Below are 19,347 nucleotides of genomic sequence, written 5' to 3' on the forward strand. Positions count from 1 at the left end.
GTGCAGAGGGACACTGGGTGTCCCCAAATGCAAGCAGCACAGTCACACTATCTCGCTACCATTTAAAAAGTAATCAACAATGCATTTAACACGGACTTAAATAATCGTTTTGCAGCTATCTAGAAGCATAAGGCAATTCGAAAAAAGTATCAGTGTGGATCCAAAACACAAGGGTGGTCTCTAAACTTTTTTTTTATTTAGAGAACAGAACGGTAACAGGCCCTCCCAGTCCAACAAGCCTGAGTGCCCAATTACACCCACGTTACTAATTAACCCAAACGTCTTTGGAATGTGGGAGGAAACTGGAGCACTTGGAGGAAACTCACAGGGTTACGGGGACAACATACAAACTCCTTTCCAACAGTGGGGGAATTGAACCTAGTTCACTGGCACTGTAATAGCATTATGCTGACTGCAACATTATGCTATGTATTGTGTTGCCCCCCGCTCCCAGACTTGCTAGAAATTTACATACCACCCCACCAGCCTCCACATCCAGCACATAATTCTCCAAAACTTTTGCCACCTTCAACTGGATCCCACCACCAAACACACCTTTCCCTCCACCCCACTTTCTGCTTTCCACAGGGATTGATCCCTACATGACTCCCTTGTCCACTCGTCCCTCCCCCCCGATCTCCCTCCTGGCACTTATCCTTGCAAACGGAACAAGTGCTTCACCTGCCCCTACACCTCCTCCCTTACTAGCATTCAGAGCCCCAAACAGCCCTTCCAGGTGAGGCGACACTTCATCTGTGAGTCTATTGGGGTTATTTACTGTGTTTGGTGCTCCCAGTGTGGTCTCCTGTATATCGGTGAGACCTGACGTAGATTGGGAGACCGCTTCACTGAGCATCTTACGCTCCAACTGCCAGAACAAGCGGGATCTCCCATTGGCCGCCCACTTCACCAATCAACTTCCTAGCTTTTTGCTTCATCCCTCCCCTCCAAGTTTCACCTATCACCTGGCGCTTCTCTCTGCCCTCCCCCCCACCATTTAAATCTACTCCTCAACTTTTTTTCTGCAGTCCTGCGGAAGGGGGTCAGCCCGAAACATCGACTGTACTTTTTTCCATAGATGCTGCCTGGCCTGCTGAGCTTCTCCAGCATACTGTGAGTGTTGCTCAGATTTCCAGCATCTGCAGATCTTCTCGCCTGCTAGGAATTTAGCTATTTTCCATATTACACTGAAACCATATAGGGATTAAGTTTAGAAGGGGAATTTTTGTGGATTGCTGAAGAAAAAAAATTAACTGAAAGTTATTTAGTTAGTGAAGTACAAAGATCAGAAAAATTACAGGTTCGACTATATTAGTAGTAGTCCAATCACTCCAGTTGATTAAGGTGCTCTCTTCAGGGATTATTCCCTTCATGGAAAACGCCAGTGCATGACTTTGTTTAACATGGGGAGACTGATGCATGGGTAGCCATCACACTGCCCTTGACAGATGGGGGCCAGGGGCCAGTGGCATGGAATGCAGGATGACCAGGGAGTCTTCACTGCTGCAGCCTTCCTCCACCTTCACTGTGGTTGTGATGTGCCGTCATCTTCTGCCAACTCCACTGCTGAGGTCCTGGCTGGATCACACTTTGGTTGGAACCTCCCCCTTGACCTTCCCACCATGGGTGACCCTACCCATACCTGAACATAGGACGGTGCTGCTCTTGGGATTCTACGAACTCTCAAGCTTGTCCACCATGACAAGGTGATGATCAGCTGAGAAGAGGTTTAACTGTACTTTGTACAGGACTAATGTCACTGCATGATCTTGTTTGTCAACACCGTGAAGGATTATGTTGCACATCTCTCGCATTCCCCGTGCTGTGCAATCCATTCAATCTGGACAGGATGTAATTTTCAACACAACCAACTTGATTTATATAACATCTGCGGTGAGGGAAAATGACCCAGGGCATATTGCAGGATCATAATTCAAAGCAACATTGATACGGAGCCACAGAGAAAGTATGAGGGAGAGCAAGATGCACGGCACTATGCGTGGGGAGCTTTCTAACTGGTTGGATGATTGACTGGTACCGGTGGGGGGGGGGGGGCAGTGCATAGGATTGGAAAAAGCCGCGGAGAGCTGCAAACTCAGCCAGCTCCATCACGGGCCGGCCAGCGTTCAGAGTTGACGACCATAGATTTCAGGAAGTTAGAGCAGTCTGTAAAGTTATGGGAGGCACAGATAGGGGAGATAGTCAGAGCCTCCTTCCTAGGGTGGAAACATCAAATACCAGAGGGCAAAGGTTTAAGGTGAAAGGTTAACGTGGATTTACAGGGCAAATATTTTTTTAGTGCATTGACTGGTAGGTGTTTGGAATGTGCTGCTGGGAGAGTGGAGGGAGGAATGAAGAAGGTACACTTAGATAGGCAGATGAACAGGCTGGGGACAAGACATGGACTATACGCGGGATTCGGGGGTCTCACTTCCTGCCAGTATAGACATTTACACCATACGCTGCATCCACAAAGCAAACAGCGTTATGAAGGACCCCACGCACCCCTCATACAAACTCTTCTTCCTTCCTGCCATCTGGCAAAAGGCACCAGAGTATTCGAGCACTCACGACCAGACTGTGCACCAGTTTCTTCCCCCAAGCCATCAGACTCTTCAATGCCCGGAGCCTGGACTGACACCAACTTACTGCGCTCTACTGTGCCTCTTGTCTTGCTTATTATTTATTGTAATGCCTGCACTGTTTTGTGCACTTTATGTGGTCCTGGGTAGGTCTGTAGACTAGTGTAGTTTTTGTATTGTTTCATGTAGCACCATGGTCCTGAAAAACATTATCTCATTTTTACTGTACCAGCAGTTATGGTCGAAATGACAATAAAAAATCTGACTTGAAGGGATTGCTGTATTTAGATTGACATCATGCTTGGCATGTATATAGTTGTCAGAAGGGCCTGATCCTAAACTCCGTGGTTCTGTGTTCTACATACTGGAGTTGGAATTGCTTTATTATGGTCACATGCACCGACATGCAGTGAAAGCAAGGACTGAAGTTTCTGGAAGCAATTTGGTAGGTGGAGGGTAGATTCATTCCAAAGAAGTAGTATTCTACAGGGAGGAATGGGAAGCTCTTAAAAGCCAACAGAAAAAAAGCAATAAGGAGACAAAAGATGAAATATTAAGTTTAAAAAGAGAATACCCAAAGTTCTTTTCAGATATACATATAAAGATACCAGACCGGTGGAAAATGATCCTGGAGAGATAGTGATGAGGGACTCAATAAGTATTTTGCACCAGTATTCACTACGGAAGATACCAGCAGTATGCTGGTAATTGGACAGCGAGGCAGAAGCGAGTGTAGTCCTATCACTAATGAGAAGGTGCTTAGGAAGCTGAAAGGTCTTAGGGTACATAAGTCACCTGGACCAGATGGATTATACTTTAATGTTCTGAAATAGGTAGCTACAGCTATTGTGGAGACATTAATAGCAATCTTTTGAGAATCACTAGATTCTGGAATAGTTCCAGAGGACTGGAAAACTGCAAATGTCACTCTGCTCTTTAAGAAAGAACAGAGGCAGAAAACAGGAAATTATTGGCCTGACTTCATTGGTTGTGAAAATTTTGGAGCCCATTATTAAAGATGAGGTTTCAAGGTACTTGGAGTCACAGGATAAATATGTCGAAGTAATCACGGTTTCCTTCAGGGGAATTCTTGCCTGATCAAACTGCTGGAATTCATTGAGGAAGTAACAAGCAGGCTTAACAGGAGAGACTGTGGAGGTTGTTTACTTGGATTTTCAGAAGGCCTTTGAGAAGATGCCACACATCAGGCTGCTTAACAAGAGCACATGGTATTACAAGAAAGATTCTAGCACGGATAGAAGATTGACTGATTGACAGGAAGCAAAGGGTGGGAATAAAGGGAGCCTTCTCTGTTTGGCTGCTGGTGACTAATGGTGTCGCACAGGGGTCAGTGTTAGGACCACATCTTTTGTCTGTATGATCTGGATAGTGAGAAAACAGGGAGTCTGCGAAAGGACTTGGACAGATTAGATGAGTGGGAAAAGAAGTTGCAAACAGAATACAGTGTAGGGAAGCATATCATCATACACTTTGGTAGAAGGAACTTAAGCATAACCATTTACTAAACAGGGAGTAAATTCAGAAATCAGACTTGGGAGTCCTCATGCAGGATTCTGTAAAAGTTAACTTGAGTCAATGGTGAGTAAGGCAAATACAATGTTAGCATTATTTAGGACTAGAATATAAGAGCAAGTCTGAAATACTGAGGCTTTCTAAGACCTTGGTCAGACTGCACTTGGAATACAGTGAGCAGTTTCGGGCCCCTTATCTAAGAGAGGATGTGCTGGTATTGGAAACAGTCCATGGACAGTTCACGAGAATAACCCCAGGAATGAAAGGGTTATTGTACGAGGAGAGTTTGAAGGCTTTGGGTCTGTACTCACTGTAATTTAGAAGAATGAGGGGGGATCTCCTTGAAACGTATCAAATATTGAAAGGCCCAGGTAGAGAGTACGTGGAGAGGATGTTTCTTATACTGGGGGAGTCTAGGACCAGAGAGCAAAGCCTCAGAATACAAGGACGTCGCTTTAGAACAGAGACGCGGAGGAATTCCTTTAGCCAGTGGGAGATGTACCTATGGAATTTTTGCCACGGATGGCTTTGGAGGCTAAGTCATTGTGTATATTTAAGACATTGGTTGATGTTTGATTAGTAAGGGTGTGAAAGGCTACGGGAGAAGGTAAGAGAATGGGGTTGAGGCGGATAATACATCAGCCATGATCGAATGGTGCAGCAGATTCGATGGGTCAAATGCCCTAATTCTGTTCCTATATTTTATGACCTTATGGTATAAAATCTTGTTCCTATGTACCTAATCATTACACGATGCTTTAAGGTACAACAAGGTTAAACACTAAAAATGCAGAATAAAGTGGAAACACTGCAGAGGAAGCGCAATGCAGGTAAACAATAAGGTGCAAGTTTATCATGATGTTGATTGTGAGGTCAAGAGTTCAATTTATCAGAGTAAGGAACTATTCAATAGTCTTATTACAGTGGGGTAGAAGGAATCTCAGAAAGGCAACGTCCAGTATTAAGGACCCCCAGCACTCAGGACATGCCCTTTTCTCACTGTTACCATCAGGTAGGAGATACAGAAGCCTGAAGGCACACACTCAGCGATTCAGGAAATGCTTCTTCCCATCTGCCATCCGATTCCTATATGGACATTGAACCCAAGAACACTGGCTCACTTTTTAAAATATTATTTCTGTTTTCTGCATGATTTTTAATCTATTCAATATACATAGACGGAAAACGATTTATTTATTTATTTTTTTCTTCTTCTATATTATGTATTGTATTGAACTGCTGCTGCTGAGTTAACAATTTACACGACACAGTGATAATAAACCTGCTTCTGATTCTTTGATGCTCGTGATATGTGCTTTTAGGTTTTCGTATCTTCTGCCCAATGGGAGAGAGGAGTTGAGTGAATCCCAGGGTAGGTGGGGTCTTTGATGATTCTGTATGGAGGACAGGCTGGGTTCCGTGATACGTTTCTTACAGTCGTGGGCAGAGCAGTTGCTATACTAAGACATCTCACGCAGCCGGAGAGGATGCTTCCTATGGTGCCATTTGCTAAAGGTCGAGGGGGGCATACCAAATTTTTTTTTGCATATTCAGGAAGCAGAGGCATTGGTGTTCTTTCTTGTCCATGGACCAGGACAGATGTTCACTCCGGGGAACTTGAAGCCTACAACCCTCTGAACCTCAATGAAGACAGAAGCGTGAGCACTGTCCCACTTCCTGAAGTCAATGGCCAGCTCTGTTGTTTCGATGATAAGCTCTCTATTTCAGAATCAGCATTATCTTGAGATGTGGCACACCACAGTGGCATCATCTACGAACTTCTAGGAATCTAGAAGTTGGGTTCCCAACCTTTTTTATGCCATGGACCAACGCCATAAACCAAGTGGTCTGTGGACCTTGGGTTAGGAAGCCCTGTTCTAGATGGAGTTAGAACAGAATCAGGCCATGCTGTCATGCGTATACAGAGGGTAGAGTAGGGGGCTGAGGTTGCAAGCTTGTGGAGCACCAGTGTTTAGAGTAATCTTGCATAGGCTTTCTGATTATGGTTTGTTAGTCACAAATTCAAGGTCCAATTTATAGACATAGTCAACTTGAGAAATTATATTAAGAATAGGGATAAGGTTCTCCCTCTGCACCATTATTTGCCCCTCTAATTTCCCGAAAACTATGGACGTCAGTTTTGAATGAAATCAATGACTGAACCTCCAGATAAAGAATTTCAAAAATTCAATTTGAGTGAAGATATTTCTTATATAATTTCTAGAAGGCCCACTCTTTATTTTGAATTTGTGATCCTTCATAAACCCTATTAAAGTCCTGAGCCATGTTAAACATTTTCCCAAGTCCTTTCCACCCTGGGGAAAAATACCCTATTTTTGCCTCCCTTAATTTCGTGAACCTCTACCAGGTTATCCTCCAGCTCCCAATGCTCCAGAGAAAACAATTTGAGTTTATCCAAACTCTCATATCTGATTAATTTCAAACCAGGTTACATCTGCACTATCAAATGGCTGTGAGGTCACCTCTCATTCTTTTAAGAACCACGGTTTATTCCTCAGTGTCTCACAAAATTATAGCCTCTGCTGCCTAGAAGGATAAAGGTAATGGGTGGGCAGGGATAGGAACACTTATGCTTTCAGGTCCTCCCCCCTCCCACCCCCAGATCAGACACCATTCTAACCTCAGAAAGTAGCTGTCATCTTGGATCCAAAACCCTGGGCGTTGTCATGAGGGATGGGGGTGATTAGGATGGATGGGGGAGGTTCAGTATTGAGGGAACACCTTCATTTCACAGAATACATAATTCAAGGATGACCAACTTCTCACAGAGTAATGAGGGCAATAAATACAGTGCTTGCTGGTGGCACCCTTATCTCTTAACAAAGTTAAGGAATTGTTTTTAAAACTTCATTTTCCATTTTGAGGCAATAAAAGACCCCAACTATGTATCACAGCTGAAACGGACTAAAGACTGAACATCTGAGAATGTACCAGGCTATGTTATTTAAAACACTGAAGTAACTTAAACATCATTTAGTTGCTGACATGCTTGCGTTTCTACTACCTCACTTCTAGATAAATGCAACGTGAATTGCTATTTGCTCAACTGTAATACTCTGTGTATGTTCAATAATCAATTTAACATATTTAGCAATAATTCTTTGACTACCAGGAGGAAAATATTTTTCATTCGTAAAGAGGTATCAGGATTTATGATCATTGTGGTATTTTTGGGTATTGGGACACACCTGGCGATGTTTACTGTGTAACTCGCCGGACGGGACTGCACTTGACTGGTCACATTCCCATCCGTTCAGTAATAGTAAAGGAATCATTCCCATTCGGTTCTTGGTTACTTCGAGAGTCCCCCGTGGATCGAGGCTTCATCTTCGCGGATTTCTCACTGACACACTCCCCCTTGAGAATATTGTACCAACACGCCGCGTCCCCCTTACCATCAACTCTCTTAACCCCTTTCCTGTTCCCAAATTCCAGACTAATAGTCCGACGTGAAGTACGGAAGGACCAGACACTTCAACGAACTAAAAGTTCTGTCCCTTCAAAATCCAAATGCAACCGCATTACGACTCGGCTTTCCAATTCCACAACTCTGGAGTGTCTTCCTTTAGCAGCCTCTTCCTTTAACTTTCTTTCTCTCTCTCGCCTTTACTACCCCTGACCAAACTTTTTAAATCTTCCACGTGTGGAATCGGTGTTACATTTTGCCCATTGACGCTCCGGTGAAATGCCTCCAAGCGTTTCAGTACGTCAAAGACGCCGCCTAATTGCGCCGTGTTATTGTTGTGTGTATTCTGTGCTCTCCCACTGGACTACAACCCCCAAAATCCCTCGCCACAGCCGGGCCGGTCTGTCAGCCGAGAGCGCAGGTGGCTGGAACTGACTCCGATCAGCTGGAGGGAGTGAAGTCTGCGTCAGTTTCAGTGAAAAACACACTTGCCCCGGCCGGCTGCGACACGAATCAGAACTCCAGACGCCAAACAGCGTACCGGGAGTTTTCACCTTCAGTGGGTAAGTGATTTCTGTACAATTTAAGAAGAGTACTGAGAACTGTTACATTCGCCACCCAAGCGACATTTCTGACTAATGCCGTTACAACATTGTCAGTGGGAGTAGCCTTTATATTTAAACCTACTTTTCTATTGCCCTCAACTGTTCCGCGAAATTATGGTAAATTTTACAAATGAGAGAGAACTCTTAGGGAGGGAGACAAATTTTAGAAACGGGCCGAATGTTTAACGTACAGGATACATATCTGTATCAACGCAGTTTTCAAAGAGTTACAACGCGAGTGGAAGAAAGTTAGAGAAAAGTAGATTGAGAAATGAGTTCCCCTTCTGTTGTTTCATCCGCTACTGTTTACAAACCCGAAAGATGGAACGTGGACTATTTATATTCCGCAAGATGGCTCGCAATCTTCCGGGCTGTGAAAGGCAGCGACCTCTACAGATGTTACTTCGATAGAACTCAAGGACAGTCAGTTCGGAGATTCAGCAAATGACACAGTCCTCCCGCGCCCGCTCCGTCACGCAAATTGCCGAAAGTTAATTTAATTGTCATTAATATGCCCGCTGTCAGACATTTCCCCGCTATTGTTTCTGTGCAGTACTGTTCTATGACTCCACAATTCCTGATGAAATATTTAGGTCCGGGCTCTCTGTCGGAGGTCACAAAAACGCCCGAATATCTTGCAAGTTGCATCGATAATGAGATCAAAACCTTCACAATTACTTAGCAACTTTCACCATCTGAATACTTTTGAACGGCAGCCGGATACTTTTATCAGCGAAGCAAGCGGGGCGACCGCTCTTCACAGACCACAGTTCACACAGAGTCACATGATTGGGGACAAAAATAATTAGATTTAATTTCAGAAAACAACGTTTTGGGGCAAAATAAATGTGCGCTGTTTGACACATACCTAATAAGTGAATAATGATTTTTTTTTGTGCGGACGAAATGATTGCTGTAGTTCTATTTAATTTCATGATTACGTGTTTGTTGGTATGATAAGCGGTGAACTAGAACGAGTAACACACAAAATGCTGGTGGAACACAGCAGGCCAGGCAGCATCTATAGGGAGAAGCGATGTCGACGTTTCGGGCCGAGACCTTTCGTCAGGACTTAACTAGAACGAGTGGCGTGAATAGGAATTTCTGGTAAAAAGACTGCGGTTTGTGTTGTAATTTGATCTTGGTGGCGGTATCTGTTGAGACCTGAACATTGGGGAGAGCTGCCCTGATCTTGGAACGGTGCGGCGGGATTTGTTTTGCGTCCAGTTTAGAGGGTTTTCGCTAAGTCGACAAGGGCGGCACAGTGGGCTACTGGTTAGTACAAAGCTTTATAGTATCAGCGACCCAGTCCTGTAGGGAGTTTGTACGTTCTCCCCGTTACTGAGTGGGGTTTTCTCCGGGTGCTCTGGTTTCCTCCCACAGTCCAAAGATGAACTGGTTGGTCTTTGTACATTGTCCCGTGAGCAGGCTGGATATAAGACATGAGAGCAGAATGAGGCCATTCAGCCCATTGAGTCTGCTCTGCCATTCCATCATGGTTGATCCTGATCCTGGATCCTACTCAACCCCATACACCTGTCTTCTCTCCATATCCTTTGATGTCCTGACCAATCAGGAAACGGTCAACTTACGCTTTATATATACACATGGACTTGGCTTCCACAGCTGTCTGTGGCAGAGCTTTCCACAGATTCACTAAAAAAAAATCCTTACCTCTGTTCTAAAGGATCATCCCTTAATTTGAGTCTGTGCTGTCCAGTTCAGGATAACCTCATGAGAGGAAATATACTTTCCACATCCACCCTGTCTAGTCTTTTCAATATTCAGCAGGTTTCATTTCAATGAGATCCCCCTGCATTCTTCTAAATTGCATTTGCCTTTTTAAAATAGACTCAGCCTGTAAATTAACCTTCTGGGAGTCTTGCATGAGGACTCCTAACTCCCTCTGCACCTCTGATGTTTGAACCATCTCCCCATTTAGATATAGTCTGCACTATTGTTCCTTTTGCCAATGCACTGTCATACACTTCCCAACACTGTATTCCATCTGCCACTTTCTTGCCCATTCTTCCAATTTGCCCAATCCTGCAGCAATTGCATTGGTTCCTCAGCACTATCTATCCCTCCACCTATCTTCATATCATCTGCAAACTTTGCCACAAAGCCAACAATTCCACTATCTAAATCATTGACAAACAATGTGAAAAGTAGCAGGTCCCAATACTGACCCCTGAGGAACACCACGAGTCATTGGCAGCCAATCAGAAAAGGTCCCTTTTATTCCCAGTTGCTGCCTCCTGCCTGTCAGCTATTGCACAATCCATGCCAGTATCGTGTTTATAGGATTTTATCTTGTTTAGCAGCCTCATGTGTGGCACCATATCAAATGCCTTCTGAAAATCCAAGTAAATGACATCCACTGCTTGTCCACCCTGCTTGTTAATTCCTCGAAGAACTTTAACAGATTTGTCAGACAAGACTTCCCTTCACAGAAGCTATGCTGACTTCGACTTATTTTATCATTAATCTCCAAGTACCTCGAAATCTCATCCTTAATTTCATCCGGCTGGCAGTCAGTGGTGAGTGGGGTGCCGCAGGGGTCAGTGCTGGGCCCGCAGCTGTTTACCATTTACGTTGATGATTTGGAAGAAGGGACTGAGTGTAGCAAAATTTGCTGATGACACTAAACTGAGTGGAAAAGCAAATTGTACAGAGGATGTGGAGAGTCTGCAGAGGGATATAGATAGGTTAAGTGAGTGGGCCAAGGTCTGGCAGATGGAACACAATGTTAGTAAATGTGAGATCATCCACTTTAGAAGGAATAATAGAAAAGCAGATTATTATTTAGATGGTGAAAGATTGCAGCATGCTGTTGTGCAAAGGGACTTGGGAGTGCTTGTTCATGAATCGTAAAAAGCTGGCTTGCAGGTACAACAGGTTATTAAGAAGGCAAATGGAAAGTTGGCCTTCATTGCTGGAGGGATTGAATTCAAGAGCAGGGAGGTCTTGCTGCAACTATATAAGGTACTGGTGAGGCCGCACCTGGAGTACTGTGTGCAGTCCTGGTCTCCATACTTGAGAAAGGATATACTGGCTTTGGAGGCAGTGCAGAGGAGGTTCACCAGGTTGATTCCAGTGATGAAGGGGTTAGCCTATGAGGAGAGATTGAGTCACCTGGGACTAGAGTCTCTGGAATTCAGAAGAATGAGAGGGGATCTTATAGAAACATACACAATTTTGAAAGGGATAGATAAGATAAAAGTTGGAAAGTTGTTTCCATTGGTAGGTGAGACTAGAACTAGGGATCATTGCCTCAAGATTCCGGGGAGAAGATTTAGGACGGAGATGAGGAGAAGCTGTTTTTGCCTGAGAGTGCTGAATCTGTGGAATTCTCTGCCCAGGGAAGCAGTTGAGGCTTTCTCACTAAATATATTTAAGAAACAGTCAGATAGCTTTTTACATAATAAGGGAATTAAGGGTAATGGGGAAAAGGCAGGTAGATGGAGCTGAGTTTACGGACAGATCAGCCATGATCTTATTGAATGGTGGGGTAGGCTCGATGGGCTGGGTGGCCTACTCCCGCTCCTATTTCTTATGTTCTTAATAATAGACTCCAATACTTTCCCAACCACTGAGGTTAGGCTAACTGGCCTATAATTTCCTTTCTTTTGCCTTCCTCCCTTCTTAAAGAGCGGAGTGACCTTTGCAATCTTCCAGTCCTTTGGGACCATGCCAGAATCAAGTGATTCTTGAAAGATCATGACCTATGCATCCATTATCTCTTCGGCAACCTCTCTCAGGACTCTGGGATGTAGTCCATCTGACCCAGGTGACTTAACCACATTAAGATCTTTGAGTTTGTCTCATACTATTCCCTCTGTTATAGCAATGTCACTCACTTTGGCTCCCTGACACTCATGGACCTCTGGCACTCTGTTAGTATTATCCTCAGTGAAGTCAGTTGTGAAGTACCCATTAAATTCATCTGCCATTTCTTTGTCCCCCATTACTATCTCATCAGCATCATTTCCCAGTGGTCTAGTATCAACTCGCACCTTCCTTTTACTCTTTACATGACCAAAAAATTTTCTTGTACCATGCTTTATATTATTGGCTAGTCTGTCTTTGTACTTCGTCTTTTCCCTTCTTATAGCTTTTTTAGTTGCATTTTGTTGGATTTTAAAAGCTTCCCAATCAGCCAGCTTCCCACTCACTTTTGCTACCTTATATGCCCTTTCCTTGGCTTTTATGCAGTTAAGTCGGGAGTTGCTGTGTGGCGTGGCTCGAAGGTCCAGAAAGACCTGTTCTGTGCTGTATCTCAATAAATAAATAAATAAAATATGTAAATACATAATTGTAGTCACTGTTTCAAGTTTAACCTTGAATACTGCCAAAGGAGTAAAGGACAAGACTGATATCAGGTCTACATTCTGATAAGGGCTGAAGATCTGAAGACTGCCCCCCTTTCCACCTCTGTTCCCTGACTTGCTGAGTATTTTTCCCCCAGCATTTTCTGCTTGTCAAAGTTATACAGCACAGGAACAGGCCCTTCAGCCATGCTGACCGAGATGTTTGCTGAGCCAGTCCTATTGTCTTTTATTTGGCCATATCCCCCTCAAGCTTTTCTGCCCATGAATTTCTCCAAGTGTCTTTTAAGCTTTGGAATTAGATTCACCACGATAACTTCCAGTGGCATCTCACACCATCCTCTGTGGGGGAAAAACTTTCTCCTTTCACCTTAAATCCTCTAGTTTTACAATCCCCTATCCTGGAGAAAGCAAAGACTGTGTCTATCCACCCTGTTCTGATTAAGGGTCTTGACCCAAACTGTCAACTGTTTATTCATTTCCATAGATGTTACCTGGCCTGCTGGGTTCCTCCAGCATTTTGTGTGTGTTGCTCTAGGTTTCCAGTATCTGCATAATCTCTGAGACAATAATTCTCCACCTTATCTACGCCTTGGAAGATCATGCCTCCATCCCATGTGCTCCAAGGAATAACGTCCCTGTCTTTCTTTATAACACAAGCCCTCCAGTCCCAGAGGCATCCATGTAACTCCTTTCTGCACCCTTTCCATATTAATGACATCTCTCCTGGAGTTGGACGACTAGAACTTGTCCTGTTGAAGGTCTCGACCCACCATGTGGACTGTCCATTCCCTTCCATGGATCCTGCCTGACCTGCTGAGTTCCTCTAGCTTTTTGTGTGTGGCTCCAGATTCCAATATTTGCTGTCACCAGTTTGGACAGTACTTTTAAGTGTTATTGTACCTGCCCCAACCACTTCCTCGGGCAACTTATTCCATATATGCATCACCCTCTGCATCTCATCAATGATTTACACAGTTGCAATATGATGTCCCAACTCCTGTACCCAGTGCCCTGACTGATGGAGGCAAGCATGCCGAATGTTTTCTTCACCATCCTGCGTTGCCTCTCTCAGGGGACTACTGTAACTACCTGCCTTCCGAAGTCTCTGTTTGCTTTATTACTGTCAGGTGATGCATTTTGGGGGGGGGGGGGATGGACTACAAACTGCCCACTACAAGACAAGTCCTGTCTTAGCTCATCTCTTTTGCCAAATGCTGTATATCAGTGTTTCCTGGTTATTACCAACCCTGCCACTGAGAACAATTTCTCCTTGTTCACTCTGCAAAAGGTTTGTTGAGCTCTTCTCCTCATTTATTTATTTCAGTTGGGTTTGAATTATTTCTAGCTTGCACCAGACCGAGGTCTATCTGTTCCAGTGACTGAACAGTGAAAAGAAGATGAGGGAAGAAATATGCCAATGAAATGAGGAAGTGAGTGGAAAAGCAAAATAACTGGAGCAGGGAAATGGAATTCCTACTCTCCTGCATACAGGCAACATGGAAAACGCTGGAGCAACTCAGCAGACCAGGCAGTGTCTATGGATGGAGATGAACGTACGACCTTTCATCAGCATTGCTCAGCTTGAAACTTTGACAGCTTATTTCTCCCCCTAGATGCTGTCTGACCTGCTGAGTTTCTGCGGCATTTCTTGTGTTTTGTTCAAGATTTCCAGCATCTGCAATCTCTCATGTCTCCATCCTGCATAGAGAACTGCTTTCTTAATGGGGAATGCCCAAGTGCAGGTAAAAGTAGGGGAATATTGAGCTTGAGAGCAGTCATGGATATTAGAATAACAAACCGAGGTGTGTCAGGCTAACCAACTGGATAAAAGCCAAATTTGTAGATTAACTTTCTCACATTTCTTTACCATACAAAACGAGTCCATGTGGATCATCGAGCCTTAAATCTTAAATCAAACTTGTGCTAGCTCTTGGATCAATCCCGTCAGCCTTATTCTCCTATTGTAAGTTATCACTGCAAACAAATAAACTCTTTTTGGGTTTCCAACCAGTCAATCTTGATTGGGACAACGGGGGTATAAATACCACCGGACTAGACATGCCCAAGCATCATCCCAGATGAAGCTGGCAGAGTTTGTCACCGAAACATTGGTTAAAATCGATACCTTGACCCTCCTTGAAGCTCAAGAAGAGGTTATTGATCATATACGCTGGGAAAGCACTAGGACCTTTATCACTGCAAACCTTTCCTTCTAGCCTAATCTCTCTCTCTCTCTCACATGCCCTACCACCTAACAATACTAGGTGACAGGACGCATGAGAGAAAGTAGACTGGAGAGAAAACAGTAGCCAATGAACTTACACCTTTGGAATGCAGTGGGGAAACCAGTGCATCCAGGGAAATGCACACGGTCACAGGGGAAATGTCTGTAAACTTCTCAGACAATGTGAGATTGGGATTGCACCTGGGTCACTGGAACTGCGAGGCAGTAGCACCTTCTCTAATATTTAGAATATAACTTGAGGCAAATATGTTGAATAAGACTTTTAGAATTTGAATGAGGAATATTTAGAATTGGATAATTTGCTCAGGAAAATTGTAGCTTGCTAAAAATCTGGAGTAACGTAACTTTCAGTGAAACATTGCACTGAATTGAAAAAAAATTCTAATGTTAAAGAAATAAAGTACTAAATATACAGACAGCAGGAGACAACATGGCAAAGAGTAAAACAAAGCAATTAGCAGAGATTGTCAAGCGATTCTGTGGTGTCAAATGATCGATGAATACTGAATAAAATAGAAAGTCATCCATAAGCATGAGAGCTAAAATTATGAAAATAAACCAAGGAGTTGGACAACAGAAAGATGGGCAAGCAAACTTACTAAAGAAATGTCAGAAATATTTAATAATTGCTTCATTTACCAGGGAGATTCTCTGGTTGGCCTCTTTATTGGGTTCACTTGTCCTTCTGCTCATGAATGCAAATATCTAATCAGCCAATCACGTAGCAGTAACTCAATGCATAAAAGCACATAGACATGGTCAAGAGGTTCAGTTGTTGATCAGACCAAACACCAGAAAGGGGAAAAAATGTGATCAAAGTGCTGTTAATGGTTGTTGGTGCCAGACAAGGTGGTTTGTTGAGTATCTCAGAAACTGCTGACGTTCTGGGATTCTTATGCACACCAGTCTCCAGAGAATGGTGTGAAAAGCAAAAATGTGCAGTGAGTGGCAGTCCTGCCGATGAAATCGCCTTGTTCATGAGAGAGGTCAGAGGAGATTGGCCAGACTGGTTCAAGCTGACAGGGAGATGACAGTAACTCAAATAAGCATAGCTTACAACAGCGGTGTGCAGAAGAGCATCTCTGAATGTACAAAGTTTGAAGTGGATGGGCTATAGCAGCAGCAAACCACAAACATACGTTCAGTGGCCACTTTATTAGGTATAGGAGAGCCACTGAGTGTATACAACATATAAAGTAATAAAAATAAAAAACCCTAAATATTTAATGAACTGGTCTAATGTGAAGAAGGATAGAACTTTAATTCAGAAGAGTTACATTATACATTTTAAAAGAATCTAAGCAGAGGAAATAGAGGCACTATTATACATGGTTAATAATTCATTCAATAATGCCAGAGGACTGGTGGTGTAATATTTATGAAGAGAGACAGAACACATCCACCAAATTACAGAATAATAAGTATATGATATGTTGTTGGGGAAGTATTCAAATTTCTACCAAATGTGAATGTAGAAAAAAAATGGAGAAATAAAATGTAAGAAGGAATATCAGACATTTCAAAAAGGAAAGTCTTGCCTGAGGAAATAACATTATTATTTAAAGAAGTAACAAAAATAGTGGATAAGGCTAATCCATTGTTGTAGGCCCCTACAGGGTGGAAGGGGGTACGTATATTTTCCCCTGGCTTGTGAGTCTAGGGCCAGAGGTCACAGTCTCAGGATAAGGGTAGGTGGTTTAGAAATTAAATGGGGGGGGGAGGTGGATATTAAGTTGTAGAGTTGTACAACATAGAAAGAGACTTTTTGGTTCACTGTGTCCACAAAGACCATCAGAGCTGTCTCTCTACTTACTCCTCTTGACTGCATTAAGTCCATATCTCTCTATCCCCTGCTCATTCAAATAGTTGGTCAAATGCCTCTCAAACGTTGTTACTGTTTCTGCCTCCTCCACATCTTCTGGCATCTCATTCTTGATACTAATTACTTTTTGTGTGAAAAATTCACACCTAATTAAGCCTCCTGCTTCTCACTTTAAACCTATGAACTCTGGTTTTGGATACCCCTGTCATGGGAAACAGACACTGCTATCAACACTATCTATGCCTCAGATAATTTCATCCTGCCTAACTTTGCTCCCGGGAAACAGACCCAACCCATCCAATCCTGCCATATAATTTAAACCCTCTAATCCAGACAACATCCTTGTGAATCTTTTCTGCACCCACTTTAACTTAATCACTTTTTCCCCTGCAGTGTTTTGATCACAGATGTACACATACTCCGAGTGTGGTCTAATTAACGGTTTGTATGACTGTAATATGACATCCTACCTCTTATCCTCAGTGCCTCAGCTGATGAGACAGGCATGTAGTGTTCCTTTGTCACCATCCTGTCCAGCTGCCTTGCTGTTTTTGGGGACTTCCATAGTTGTACCCTTAGGTCTGTCTGTTCAACAACTCTCTCTAGGGACCTGCTGCTCACTGTGTATCTCCTGCCCTGGTTTAACTTCCTAAAATGCACCACTTTGTTCTGTGACAAAGGGGCAAAGTCCTTTGCTCCCTTTTCATTGATCAATATCCTGTTACAACCTTGGATAACTGTCTTCACAGTCCAGTGTACCACCATTTCTGGTGTCATCTGCAAGCTTAATAATTATGCCACACTGATATTCTCATCCAGATCATTAATATATCTGACAAACAATGGGGCACTTAACTAGTCACAGGTCTTTACTCTGAGAAACAGCCTTCCACTATTGCCCTCTGCCTCCTACCACCAAGCCAACTCTATATTCAATTGGTTAGCTCACTCCCATGTGCTGTAACCCTCTGGACCAGCAAGCCATTTGGAGACTTTGTCAAAGGCCTTGCTGAAGTTCACGTCGACCACGTCAACTGCCTTGCCTTTACCAATTTTCCTAGCTACCTCTTCAAAAAGCTCAGATTTATGTCCAATGATTCCCACATACAAAGCCATCCCTTCTATCAGCCCTCGCTTTCCAGATGTAGATAAGTCAAGTCTTTCAGAACACCTTCCTAAAAACTTTCCACCACTAAAGTAAGGCTCACCGGCCTGTCTTGTCCCTGCTGCCATTCTGAAACAAAGGCACAGCTTTCAGTTTTACCTCTGCCAGGGCCCTTACAATCTTCCTATTTTGTTCCAGGACTTCCCATACCTCCTTCATGATGTGCTGTAGGATATCAAAAACTCACAAGCTTCCATGTGCTTCTCCACTGTAAATATGGGCAAGAAGTACTGATTTCAGGCCCCACCCAGTCTCTATCACTCCATACATATTACCATGTTGATCCTTGGGGGGACCTACCTTCTCCCTAGCTGACCTTTTAGTATACTTATAGAACCTCTTGGATTCTTCTGGTCTCATCTGGTGGAACATCTTGAGACCCTGTTTGCTCTTCTAATTTCCTTCTTAAGTGTTCTCATACCTTCATTATATTTTTCATCTCAATACCTGACAGATGCCCTTTTCTTCCTGAGGAGATCCTCAATATCACTCATTTACCAAGGTCCTCTACTCTTGCCAGCCTTGCCCTTCAATCTAGCAGGAACACTGACCCTGCTGTTTTCTTATCTCACTTCTTAAAAGCCTCCCACTTGCTTTAACTGCAAGCAAGCACTCCAAATCCACTCCCAACTGCATGGCCTTTATTAGTACTGATATTAGTCTTACCCCAGTTTTGGAAAGGGTGCATCCCTCATAATTATGCCCTTCATAATCCTATACACCTTTATAAGATCACTTCTTTTATCTTGAAAATCTGCATCGATTGAACATAACATCAGAATTAAGAGTTGCAACAAATAAGAACACAAGAATTAAGAAAAAGACCATCTGGCCTTTCTAATCCGTTCCACCAATCTTCCAACATTTTACCTCAGTGCTTTCTTCCTGTGCTACCCCAACACCGCTTGATTCTTCAATATCCTGACATCTACCAAGCAATGTCTTGAAAAAGCTTTCACCTTCTGGCTTAATCTACTTGTTACATCCTCGGTGCTGACAGTGTATACAGTAAATACACCATTACATTGTGCAATGCCCACACACGCAACGAATAATGAAAAGCTGAGGGTGGGGGGTGGGGGTGGTGAAGGAGCTGACTCAATTAGCAGTTCTGAAGATTTACCCAGTGATAAGGTTAAAGCAAATAAAGCAGTTAAGTAGGCCCAGCAAGAAGATACAAAATATAAAATGGAGGCAATCTCTGGTGGAGCAGCCATTTGGAGATGGGCTATTTTGAGGCTGATACCTAACTTGAGGCCCAAATGTGGTGGGTTTTAGCAAGGAAGTCTAATGATCCAGTAAGATGGTGATGCATTCATGGGGTCAACTGAAGTGTTATTGTCCTTTTTAAGCATATTTTTGTATGATCACAAGATTCTGCTGGACATTAAGAACTTGAAGTACCGCATGGTAGCGTAACGGCTAGCCTGACATTATTACGGCTGGGGGCGGGGGGGTCGGAGTTCGGAGTTCAATCCCAGCATCCCCTGTAAGGAGTTTGTAGGTCCTCCCCATGGAATGTGTTCCAGTTTCTTTATCTCAAAATGCATTAGCATATCAAAATGCTCGGCGCTGATCTCTGTGTCATTCTCCTTGGTAAATACTGATGTACGCAATAAGCATCTTACCCGCATACT

General features: G+C 43.4%; 1 protein-coding gene and 1 long non-coding RNA gene across 5 annotated transcripts in view; one reads left to right on the forward strand and one right to left on the reverse strand.

The window, feature by feature from the left end:
* The window catches only part of LOC132381116 (uncharacterized), a 53,783-nt gene extending 46,337 nt beyond the window's left edge, over positions 1-7,446 (reverse strand). Inside the window, exon 1 of the long non-coding RNA XR_009507939.1 lies at positions 7,325-7,446. This is a non-coding gene — a long non-coding RNA (uncharacterized LOC132381116). The remainder of the gene's footprint in view (positions 1-7,324) is intronic.
* A 517-nt stretch (positions 7,447-7,963) lies between these two features.
* tfeb (transcription factor EB) overlaps positions 7,964-19,347 on the forward strand; it is a 158,407-nt gene continuing 147,023 nt past the window's right edge. The window contains exon 1 of one of the 4 annotated variants that reach the window (XM_059950356.1): positions 7,964-8,105. The gene's annotated coding sequence lies outside the window, so the exon portion shown is untranslated. Of the gene's footprint in view, positions 8,106-9,187; positions 9,255-19,347 lie in introns of those variants that run through there. The other 3 variants (XM_059950350.1, XM_059950353.1, XM_059950351.1) reach the window with 3 other exon arrangements.

Source organism: Hypanus sabinus, chromosome 25 (genome assembly GCF_030144855.1).
Source record: "Hypanus sabinus isolate sHypSab1 chromosome 25, sHypSab1.hap1, whole genome shotgun sequence".
Classification (NCBI taxonomy): Eukaryota; Metazoa; Chordata; class Chondrichthyes; order Myliobatiformes; family Dasyatidae; genus Hypanus; species Hypanus sabinus.